This window comes from Heteronotia binoei, chromosome 11 (assembly GCF_032191835.1).
Source record: "Heteronotia binoei isolate CCM8104 ecotype False Entrance Well chromosome 11, APGP_CSIRO_Hbin_v1, whole genome shotgun sequence".
NCBI lineage: Eukaryota > Metazoa > Chordata > Lepidosauria > Squamata > Gekkonidae > Heteronotia > Heteronotia binoei.
In genome coordinates, this window is record NC_083233.1 from 31,979,912 (window position 1) to 31,991,672 (window position 11,761).

Sequence of the window (11,761 nt, forward strand, 5' to 3'; positions counted from 1 at the left end):
GGAAGCAAAGTTGTATATATTTTTATTGATTGCCCTGCATATGAGTCGACATCAAGGGTATCAAAATTCTGCAGAAGCATATCAAGTGTCATGGACTGGAAGTCCATTTTTAAAATAAAAAATAGAGAAAGCAATGACTTTTCCCCTCTGCTTCTCATTTTCCTTCTCTTGCTCTTACAATAAAAGAAGTTTCAAAGTACACTTTGGCTCAATTCCAATACTGAATAATAGACTTGATTATAAGGTTCAAAACTGAGATCAATACAGTTTCTTGAAGCTAACCTCACTTTCAGAAATAAAGGTTTAGATGGTGTGGATTGATTCTATCTACAACTCTTATAGTGTAACTTCCGATGTAGGGTTTTACTTGGTCATCAAAGGCCATCAAGAAAAAAAAAAGGGTTCTGAGATTCAGATGATACTTAATGGATTTAAACATGATTTCCCCCTCTTTTTTATCTGTCATCAAATATTTTCCCTTTCCAAGATTTTCTCTTTGTTGTTTTCTTTTCTGTATATCAAATAAATTTCTTGATTTTCCTGATTTATTAAGTCCAATAAATGTTAATTTACATGTCACTTCAAGCAGCTTTGAGCATTCAGTGAGAGAGGGAAACACAATTATGCTGGTGTTCCATATCTTTGTATTTGGATGACATTTCCAGAGCAAATAAGGACTGTGAAGAAGCTTGCACATTAATGATGTGGCATATAAATTAATCATAACTAATTGATATCTAATTGATATAGCCAAAGTTTTGGGTTTGTTCACATCAAAGCAGGAAATTAAACCTCCATCTCCCCCTGTGTGATAATGATAATACTGAACATTTGTGTTGATAGAAAATGTGGGGTAGGGATTAGGATGTCAGATTGAGATTTGGGTTTGAGTCCCTATTCAGCCCATTGAGTAGTTTTCTGCCAATCCTGTATCTCAACCCAACCCTGTTCTGAGGTCCCTGAAGGAGAAGAAATGGAATGGTATTATAATACATATAAAATACGTTAAAATGTCTAACCATTTCCACATTATTGTACAGATCCTTATACCTTTTTTTAAAAAAGTATTTATTTTTAGAATGTTTGTGACTTCCCCCCCCCCACCCCTCTGCAAAGAGAGACATCGCCCTGTAGAGGGAGGTAATTTGAGGAGAGAGACTGGGTAAGAGATTGTCTGACAACAAGACATGTTGCCTGGCAACACCCTGCAGATCAGTGAGAAGGGCAGTTGGCAGAAGAGTTCACACTTTCTGGCATGAGCCTATTATTCCAAAGTGTTTATGGGTCTTCTCCAGCTGTTGTAACGAAAGCTTGCTTCTCATGTGTGTACAGTGCTATCAAGTGCTATCAAGTTGCAGTCAACTTATTTTGACCCTTTGGGTTTTCAAGGCAAGAGATGTACAGAGGTGGCTTGCCAGTGCCTGCCTCTGCATGGCAACCTGGACTTCCTTGGTGGTCTTCCATCCAAGTATTAATCAGGGCTGACCCTGCTTAGCTTCTGAGATCTGACAAGATTGGATTAGTCAAGGCAATCCAGGTCACAGCCGCTCACTCATACACACAGCTCATTTGTGTGTAGGAGCTTCATCCACACCTGTGGAAGCATGAAGGATTGTGGCTAAGTGACAGAGCACATGATTTGCATGCAGCTGAATCCCCGGGATTTCCAGTTAAAAGATGCGGGTGTTAGGAAAGAGTTCTTTGCTTGACACATTGGAAAGCCATTGCCTGTTATATTAAGTAACAGACATCTAGGTAGACTTACATTTCAGGGCTTTTTTTGTAGCAGGAACTTCTTTGCATATTAGGCCACACACCTCTGATGTAGCCAATCCTCCAAGAGTTTACAGTAGGCCCTGTAATAAGAGCCCTGTAAGCTCTTGGAGAATTGGTTACATCAGGGGTGTGTGGCCTAATATGCAAAGGAGTTCCTGCTACAAAAAAAGCCCTGGGATTCAATATTGTGTTTCATATGTTAACACAGATACATCATGAAGCAAAATTATGGAAAATCTGTCAATTCCCAATTGCCCCCCCCATTCGGAATAACGAGACAGACAACAATGTGGGATAAAGGGCCACTTTATTTAAACTTAACGGCAATGGAAAAATGGGGCCAGTTTAAGCCAGGGGTCATAACACAGACCACCTCCTCAACCTGAAAATAGGGCGAGCCCCAGGCCCCGGGAGTGAGCCGACCCAATGGCTCAAACCCAGCCGGCCAGGCATGAGATCCCGTTCACTGAGCTCCACCCTCACCCGAGCCGTGCAGCCTGGGATATGGACAACTCCCTAGTGACGGGATCACGAGGCTCCCTGGAGCCAACCTTGAGCCATGCAGCTTAGGTCACCCCAGGGACGCCGTACACCCCCAAAGGTGCATTGCCATGGGAGCTCACCAATACCCCAGAAGAACATGTTCCCAACAGTAAAACCGCCACAGACAGAGCCAAGCCTCAGCTTAGGCCACTGTCTCCCATCTAAACGAGAACATGTTCAAGCCCATACCTTAACTCTGCCAAAAAGGCCTCGTTGCCCTTTATCGAAAGATGCACCCCATCAGGCCTGTACAAGTCTGCACAACTGGCTCTGATGGATGGGTGGGGCACATAAACTCCCAACCCTGCCTCCATGGCAATACATAAGGCTCTATTGGCCTTCTTTCTGGCCCGCTCCAAGCCTGCTGGATCCCAAGTCACCCACCACACATGGCGCGGCAACATGGCCGACCACAGGACAAGGATGCCCGGCCACCTCCTCTTGATCAGGGTGATATCATCCCGGGCCTGAAGTGATAGGGCCTTACCCTTCATTAAGCCCAAATCATTCTCCCCCAGGTGAATCACCAAGATATGTGGCGGCGGCCCTCTCCTTTCCTTAAACAAAAGCGAAAGGAGACCCGCCCACTTCATGCCACGTCGGCCTTGCCATTCAGTTGTGGCCCGCTCACTCAAGCCCAACTGAGATCCACCCGGCATCCGACGGGCCTGATGTGCCGCCCAAAAAACAATACTGTGGCCGCAGCATAATAAACCATAACCTCCTGAAGGGAAACCTACTGCCACCCCCTTAGGTTGACAAAGGCCGTATATAAGTCCAAAAGGCCCCGGACTTCCAATGGCCCACTCAGCGAATGACATCGCCCTCATAGCCCATAGCTGCAGCCGTGGATGCCGCACCTATATGGAAAGAATGAGTGCCAAACTTTGCACCCCCAAGTCCCAATTTTTCCAAGGCCCGGCTGGTAACTGCCCAAAACTGAAACTTAGAAAGAGGGGACGAATCTTTATGGCAGAATAACAGACCATGCGTCGATCCGCGCATGCACCGGGCATAACTCTTCATCAGAACAGGGGCCCAGCGTGGTTGTGCAACCCCTCTGCTTTTGGTCAGTTTTAGACCAGCGGACACGAATGACCGCCTGCCCCTTTTCCAACTTAACATCACCCACCAGCAAGGCCCTACCCGAAACATCATTACGGGAACGTGCCACCAACTCTGATACCCGCAACGCCCCAAAAAACGCCGTTAACACGGCAGCATGAAATAACGCCTGCTCATAACTTGAGGCACAAACTAAGGCCCAGGTGGCATGAAGTCCACGGAGGATAGCGGGCGAAATCAGGCACCTGCTGTCAACTTGTTACCCCACCTCCCACAACCACCTTTCCAACATTTAAGAAATCCGGGAGTCCTTCGTCAATTCCGAATACCCCCGCGCTTTGCTGATAAAAGACAAACCAGCGAACTGTCCCTTAATAGATTTTACGGAAAGGCCGCGCTCCCTCTGTCACACACAGAACTGAAGCAAATGCTCAACTGGGACGGGCCAGGTCTCATCTAGCCCGGCATCCACCCTAAAAAAGGAAAATTGACTCGCCGCTCGGTCATACGACCTCCTTGTACTAGGTTCAATTGAAAGTTGGATGGCCCGGCTCACTTCGTCCCTCCAATTCGCCACAGCTCTGCCTGCATGCACACTGGACAACTGTCAGCCTCTGGGGCAAGCTGCCAGAACTGCACCATCTGTTGGTGAGACAGAGCATCCACCACACCGTTACTGGAGCCCGGTACATGCCGGGCAGCAAACAAGACGTTCAACTCAAGGTAGCGTAACATAAAAACCGTGAATAAACTCATAACTGGAGGAGACCTGGAGGTAAGATTGTTGACGACATGGACCACCGCCATGTTGTCGCACCAGAAGTGCACCGTATGGTTGGCAAGGGAGTGCCCCCAAATGAAAACTGCAACCACGATAGGGAAGAACTCCAAAAAGGCCAAATTACAAATCAAATCAGAGTCCAACCACTCAGCCGGCCAGGGTTCAGCGCACCACTGTCCCCGAAAATACACACCGAAACCGGTGGTACCAGCAGCATCCGATACAATCTGCAATTCGGCCTCCAACAACATTACCTTTTGCCAAAAAGATGTCCCATTGAAGTCCTTCAAAAAGGTTTCCCAGACCTCCAGGTCGTTGCGCATACGCCTAGTAACACGGGTAACATGATGGGGCGAACGCAAAGCTGTCATGCCTTCGCAGAACTGCCGCAAAAACGCCCTGCCGGGCGCCACCACCTTACATGCAAAATTCAGGTGGCCAACTATTTGTTGAATCTCAAGCAGCGAAACTTTCCTCTTTCCCTTCACTTCAGCAACTTTTCCGCGCAAGATCTGCAACTTATCCAGGGGTAACCGTGAAGACTGCTGTACGGTATCTAGCTCTATCCCCAAAAACATCAAAACAGTCGAAGGGCCCTCCGTCTTTTCGACTGCCAACGGGACATCCAGCTCTGCCGCCAACCTCTCAAAGGACCTGAGCAAATAAGCGCATTGGCCGGAGCCCACAAGGCCTACAAAAAGAAAATCATCCAGGTAATGCGTCGTGTCGCGCACACCTGTCCTGAACTGTAACTCCCACTCTAAAAACGTGCTAAACCGCTCGAAGGCTGAGCAAGACACTGAACACCCCATGGGGAGGGCCCGGTCCATATAAAAACCCCCTTCAAAACAAAAACCCAACAACTCGAAATCGTCCGGGTGCACGGGCAGCAACCGAAAGGCCGACTTAATGTCGCATTTCGCAAGCTCCGCACCTACCCCACAGTGACGCACAATTTGCACTTCCCGGTCAAAGGACATATACCTAACAGAACACAACTCATCCGGAATGGCATCATTGACAGACTGACCCCACAGGTATGATAAATGGTGAATCAGCCGGTACTCCCCCGTTGCCTTTTTTGGCACCACCCCTAAAGGGGAGACCCGTAAATTAGGCACAGGAGGCTCCGGGAAGGGACCTAAGACTCGGCCTTCCGCACATTCCTTCCTAATTTTGTTCTGCACTACCTGCTCCAACCCTTTTACCGATTTTAAATTGGAACATAAAAACGGGCTCTGAGGACCCTGGTAAGGGATCCTAAACCCCCATTGAAACCCTGTTAACAAAAAACACCTATCCTCCAAACGCGGATAATTTTGCAACAACTTCCTAAGAACCGTCATTCTGATGGGGCTGGGACCCTTTTCCAGGTGGCTGATTGGGGCCTCCCGGCCGCTCGAAGCCCCCTTTAGGCTTGGACCTGTTGCATGCCATAAAGACATGGGGGCCCCTGCACAACAGACATTCGTGCCTGTATCTGCAGGCCTTTCTGGCACACGCCCCTTGGGAGGTAAACTCCCAGCAAAGCAGCCAAGGTTGAACCGACTGCCCCGTGGTAACGCGGGTACCAGCAGGATGAGCCGTTTTTTGGACCAGGTGACCACTGTCCGATCGGTCACCCAGATTGTGTTTTGCAGGCACCATAAACTGCAACCAGAGCTGCTGGTTAATCTGCTCCCACGGTAGCCCTGGGTTAACAGCCGCCCTCATACGGAAAGCTTCATCGTATTGAAGCCACACTCCGCCCACAAAGTCATTATAAGCGCAATAAATAATATTGCAATATTGGAAAAGAGGGGCCACCCTCCAAGGCTGCACCCTAGCAATTACACCCGCATAAATTAAGAACCCCGGCAACCAGTTAGACCAAAACCTGTCGACCTTTCTCTTCTTAAGCTTTTCTTTGTCTTTCTCATCCATCTCCTCTTTGGGCTTCTTCTCTAACTCCCTATACAGCAAACTGAATACATCAACGTATTCGCCTTTCAAGATTTTCTCCCTAGTTGCCGCTGTAACGTGGTCGCCCAGAGGCATAGCCGGATGTCCAAATGGGATAGCATGAAACAGAACTGAACTATATGGAACAGAGGGGAGTGCTAGAAACCCCCAACCTCTCCACTGCTGTGGGGACCAAGGGAAAGTTGGCGGAGAAGCTATCTGACCTCCCCAAGTAAGGACGCCCCCGGCTATAGGATTCGTCACACACACACACACACACACACACACACCCTGTGGTACTGGGCAAAGAGGACCAAGGGGACCAGGTACCTACTTGTCTTGACAAGGAAGGCAAAATAGATGGCCACCCAACCTGCGACTGCTGACTCATGGGCAGGCCGCTGACTACATACGGGGAACCCATCGAATGGGGCAGCCCAGGTGTGCCCAAACTGGGTCCAATGATTGGGCCCCAAGGGCCCCATGGCCATACCATCCCACGGGGTTGAGCCGGCGATCTACCTTCCTGGTCCTGTGGAACCACAGCAACCTCCTCGGGCTCCCGCCTGTGCTCCTCCTCCAAAGTCACCAGGTCCGGCGCATCGCCATCTTCACCGCCCTGTAAGGCAGAGAGACGAGCGAGAACCTCCTTCTGAAAAGCGATAGTGGCAGCCCTACCGGTGCCCGTCAGCCCCGACACTTTCTGGGAAGGACCAGCAACCCCTCTTTCACCCTCCAAAGCTGCCAAGCTGTCCAATATAGCTTGACACATACTGGCATCATCCCAATCCTCCGCTGGCGGCTCTGCCGGAGTGGGCCTCTTCACCGGCTTCTTAGCCGGCTGTTTTCCCTTTGAAGGGCCCTGTCCCTTCTTAGGCCCCATAGCCCTTGCTATAACTGCCACCCAACTCTGCAATACGTGCTTGCTTGGACACCGTTGACTGGAGTGAAAGGAAAGAACCTAGTACCTGCCCTTACCAAGCAGGTGCTCCGCCCCTGAGCATATGTCACTCCCAACTACTGAATAACAGGGTTCGGTCTCTCAAAACTGTCCCACCCCACAAAGAGGCACACCCAAGAGATGGACAGAGGTGCTTTGTCACTGACTGCCTCCGTGCCCTAAACCAGGACTTCCCTGGTGGTCTCCCTTCCAAATACTGACCGGGGCTGACACTGCTTAGCCTCCAAGAGCTGCCGAGACTGGGCTATCTTGGACCATCCAAATCAGGCCAAGGACTCAAATGTCTCTGCCACCCCTCACTCCCCAGGGGTAAAGAAATGGGCGTGTTTGGGGGGGGGGGTAAAGAACAACCACAGTCATCCCAGGCACCCCACTCATGCAACCAAGCACACAGCCCACTCACCCCACTGATGGGGCCCAACCACACCAAAAAAGAAAAAAGGGGGGTGGGGGGTAGAAACTGCTGCGGCCGCCCAAACTAAGCCCTCAGAGAAACCACGAGCCGCAGCTCTTCCCCCCAACAGAGCGCAACCGCTCGTAAAGGGAGGGGGGATGGGGGATAAGCTGCCGCCGCAAAAACCCCCAGATACTCCTCTATCCTGCGCAACCAGCCTCGACACACTGCCAAACCCTCCGACGCCCTGAGAATGCCCAGCCGAAGTGTCCCCGACCTGCCAATCAATCAGCTTGCCGCACAGCCACAGCTGATCGCGGCTGAGCTGATCCCCGAGAAGCCCTAAAAAGAACTGCGACGCAGGGGGTTGGGCCAGCCTATATAAGGCTGCCCACCCCCTAGCAGTTCAGGGCGAACCATTGTCTCTCCTCCAGCAGGGGAGGCAATGGGCGGCCCCCAGCCTAAGGCGGCCAATCGGCCGCTCGGCTGGGTGGGGCCGAAATTTTGTTTCTTTTCCCATTCTTCTTTTCATTCTTCCAATTATTAGACATCCTAATGAAATGAAGTGCCAGCATTCAGGATCCTTCAGTAATGGCATATAGATCCATCTTTTAAATTCATCTCTCAAAAGATGCTCCACCACTAATGCACAGGCATTCTAAATTTCATGTCTTCCAACATACGGAAGTTATTGTTCTATAAAACTTAGCAGTTGCTTTTAAAAATTTGTGCAGGTGTAATCCTGCTTTACAAATAAAAAATTATTTTTAGTATTTCTATACCACTTAGAAGCCCTTTCTGAGTACCATTTCATCAGGAAACAGCTACTACTTATTTCTAATGACTCTCCAGAGAGCTACAGTTAGAAGCAATGTGACAAAAAAAGAGAGAAAATCATATATGTGTTTAGCCCTGGAGGCTCAGAGGCCAAAATGCAGTGGGAATGCATCAAAGACAGTTTCAACATATTTCGTTAGTTGGACTCTGTTAGCAACACCATCCTAATCTGAGTTAAGGATTTAAACCTTTATAAACCCATTGACTTCAATGGTCTCAAAAGGCTGTAATTCATTTTAGGATGGCACAGTTAACGAGCTAAGAAACAGAACTCAAAACACATCAAGTCTAGAACCAGAAGGCTGTAATGCAGAGGATACCAGACTTGACTGTGTAGGCATAGAACACTTCACAAATTTGTGTGTCATCCTTGCGCAGTGGCCATTCTAATCTTCTCTGTATCATTCCCACTTTATGTGCTGCCAAAATGAGCACTGACTGGGGAATCGTGAATTCAGACTTCCACCCATCTGTGAAGCTCACTCGATCACTTTAGTTCCTATCTGTCATTTTAAGCTACTTCATGGATTTGTTGACAGAAAATAGTGGGAAACCATGTTGGTCCATAGCAGAATCCAAAACCAGAAGACAGTGGATGGTATCCATTTATTTTTTTTTTTTTGCTTTACTCCAACATACGAAGGATGATACTAGCTAGCCACCCTCCCCTGCAATTGAAATCAACAAAGCATTTACATACTTCACAAGATGCAGTGTGAGAGGCCTGGAGAGCATGGCTAAAGATCCTCCCCCCTTTTCCCTCCTTCTTTATTTTTTAACATCCAGCCTGGGAATCCAAATGCTTGGACAATATTATTTTAGTTGGTTTTAACAGAAGGCTCCTGGTTTGGGCTTATGGAATTGTTGCAAGAATAAATGGTGGGGAGAACCTTGTAAGACCAGTGCTAATCTGATTCGATAAGGCTCAAAGGCAGCAAACACTTGGTTGCCAAAACAACTGCACTTTCTCTCTGAGTACTGCAACTATACAATGTTCCTGGGCTTTCTTAAAAACTCCTGGGTTTAAGCATACTATATCTGCTAATATGTGTGTGTGTGTTTGCACATGCGCATACTCACACTTTAAAAAAATCCCCTTTTCCATTTTATTTCTCATTTGTGAGAGCTAAACTTGTGATTCTTTGTTATTGTATCATTACTGGTAATTTTTTTTTCATATTTTCCAATAAAATACACTCCCCGCCCCTTGGTACATCTATAATATGTTGTGTCATCTTTCCACCCAAGCAGGGCCCATAAGGTGGTAAACATGAGGGAATGGGTGCAGGAATCCAACTCCCAGCCCTTGGCAGGGCATCTCTGATGCCAGGACCAACGGTGAGGAGTTTGAGGGTGATCCTGGATGCCTCCCTTTCTATGGAGACCCAGGTCACCAGTGTTTCCAGATCAGCCTTTTACTATCTATGGCTGATCAGGCAGCTGACTTTTCCTCCCATGACCTATCAATGGCAACCCAGGCTTGCTTTCTGCAACTCGCTCTATGCAGGCCTACCCTTAAACTTGATCTGGAAGCTTCAGCTGGTGCAGCATGCAGCGGTGCACCTGCCGCCTGGGATGTCTGTGTGGGCGCACATTCAGGCAGTGCTGTGCCAGTTGCACTGGTTTTCGGTTTAGTACCAAGTCAGGTTTAAGGTTACAATATTCACCTTTAGGCCCTATGTGTCTAGGGACCAGCATACCTGCAGGACTTCCATGTATGTCCTGAAGAGCCTTTTATTCTGCAGACCAGCATCATTTAGCAGTCCCCGCCTGAAAGACATCTGACTTGCTTCAACCAGGACCAGGGCCTTCTCAGACCTGGCTCTGGAGAGCCAGTTTGGTGTAGTGGTTAAGTGTGTGGACTCTTATCTGAAAGAACCAGGTTTGATTCCCCACTCCTCCACTTGCACCTGCTAGCATGGCCTTGGGTCAGCCATAGCTCTGGCAGAGGTTGTCCTTGAAAGGGCAGCTGCTGTGAGAGCCCTCTCTGGCCCCACCCACCTCACAGGGTGTCTGTTGTGGGGGAGGAAGGTAAAGGAGATTGTGAGATGCTCTGAGACTCTTCAGAGTGAAGGGCAGGATATAAATCCAATATCTTCTTCTTGGCCTGGTGAAACATGCTCCCATTTGAGATCAGGGCCCTGTGGGGTTTGTTACAGTTCCACAGGGCCGGCAAGATGGAACTGTTCCACCAGGCCTTTGGCTGAGGTGGAGGACATCAAATAACATCTGCCTCTCCTGCTTCAAGTGCTCTAGGGCACCACTAACATCATGGGCATCAGGTGCAATGCTTTGATTCCATCACAATGATCAACCACTTCTGGCATGAGCTCAGCATACTCTGGAATGGAACTAATTGTGGAGCTGCCATTAGGTATAGGTACTTTCTAAATTATTTACCTAAATTTTAATCTTGTTTCAACTAACATTTTAATCATATTATTGTTTCATTTTTTTTTTTTTTGGGGGGGGGGTTAATAAAATGTTGTAAGCCACCTTGAGCCTGTTTGTTAGGGCAGTACAGGATATAAATTGCAAAAATAAATGAATAAATAAAAGCAGAGAATCCAACCCACAAAAATATAAACACAATTATAAAAGGAGCAAAATGGGAAACTTTAGTTCATCCCTGCTCCTAGTTTTGATTTGGTACTTTCTAGACAAACACACAGAACAGCTCTGGACAGAAAGAAAAATGAAGGGAATATATATATGCATCTGCTTGATGGTCATTGCAAAGAAAATCAGATTTTCTTGGAGCAGCGTTCAAATGGGGATGTTGATGAGAGAACTGTGGCTGTCAAGCAACAATCAGGAAAGTTGGAATGAATGTGGAAGTGTTTGAATTGCAGCTATTCTATAATGAGGACAACTAGCTCCATTGTGAGACTGCAAACCTAAACTCACCCTTGTAAGTGTACTGATTTGCATGTATTTAGAATAGTGTTACTGTGCTTAGGATTCTACCATAAATGTACACATTAAACATTTCTGAACATTAAACTGAAACTGTTATGATTAGTTTACTAAAGCACTCTGCTCTAGAAGCCCAGAAGGAGAGGTGGGGAGGCTACTGCATAGCAAATGCATAAACTTTGCAGCAAGGAGAAAACAGCCTTCAGCTATGCATCATGGGGTCTGTGTCTTGGACTAGCAATGCTGCAGTGGGAGAAAATAATGTGCTTGCAATAAGAGTGTGTCCAGTTCTGGCTGCTCACTTTTATTGTAAGTTGACCCTCCTTGCCCTCGACTTGTTACTTCATTCATGCAATTAAAAAAATGATGTATTTCTTTGGCACCTGCTTAATTGGCATTCATTGGGTTAAGCAATTGAGGCCAGAAGCCACTACTGGCACATGCTCAGAAATTACTTATCTGCTCTTGTTGAAATTGTCTGGATTGCTGGTAACAGACAGTAACCTACTACTCCATACACTGAAGAGAGGGCTTTTTTGAGCAGGAG

At 47.7% G+C, this 11,761-nt stretch overlaps 1 non-coding gene across 1 annotated transcript; it reads right to left on the reverse strand.

Moving 5' to 3' along the window:
- Positions 1–8,631: 8,631 nt before the first annotated feature.
- On the reverse strand, positions 8,632–8,733 carry LOC132579782 (U6 spliceosomal RNA). The gene has a single exon (XR_009556001.1). It is a non-coding gene; the product is annotated as a U6 spliceosomal RNA (small nuclear RNA).
- Between the last annotated feature and the right edge of the window lie 3,028 nt (positions 8,734–11,761).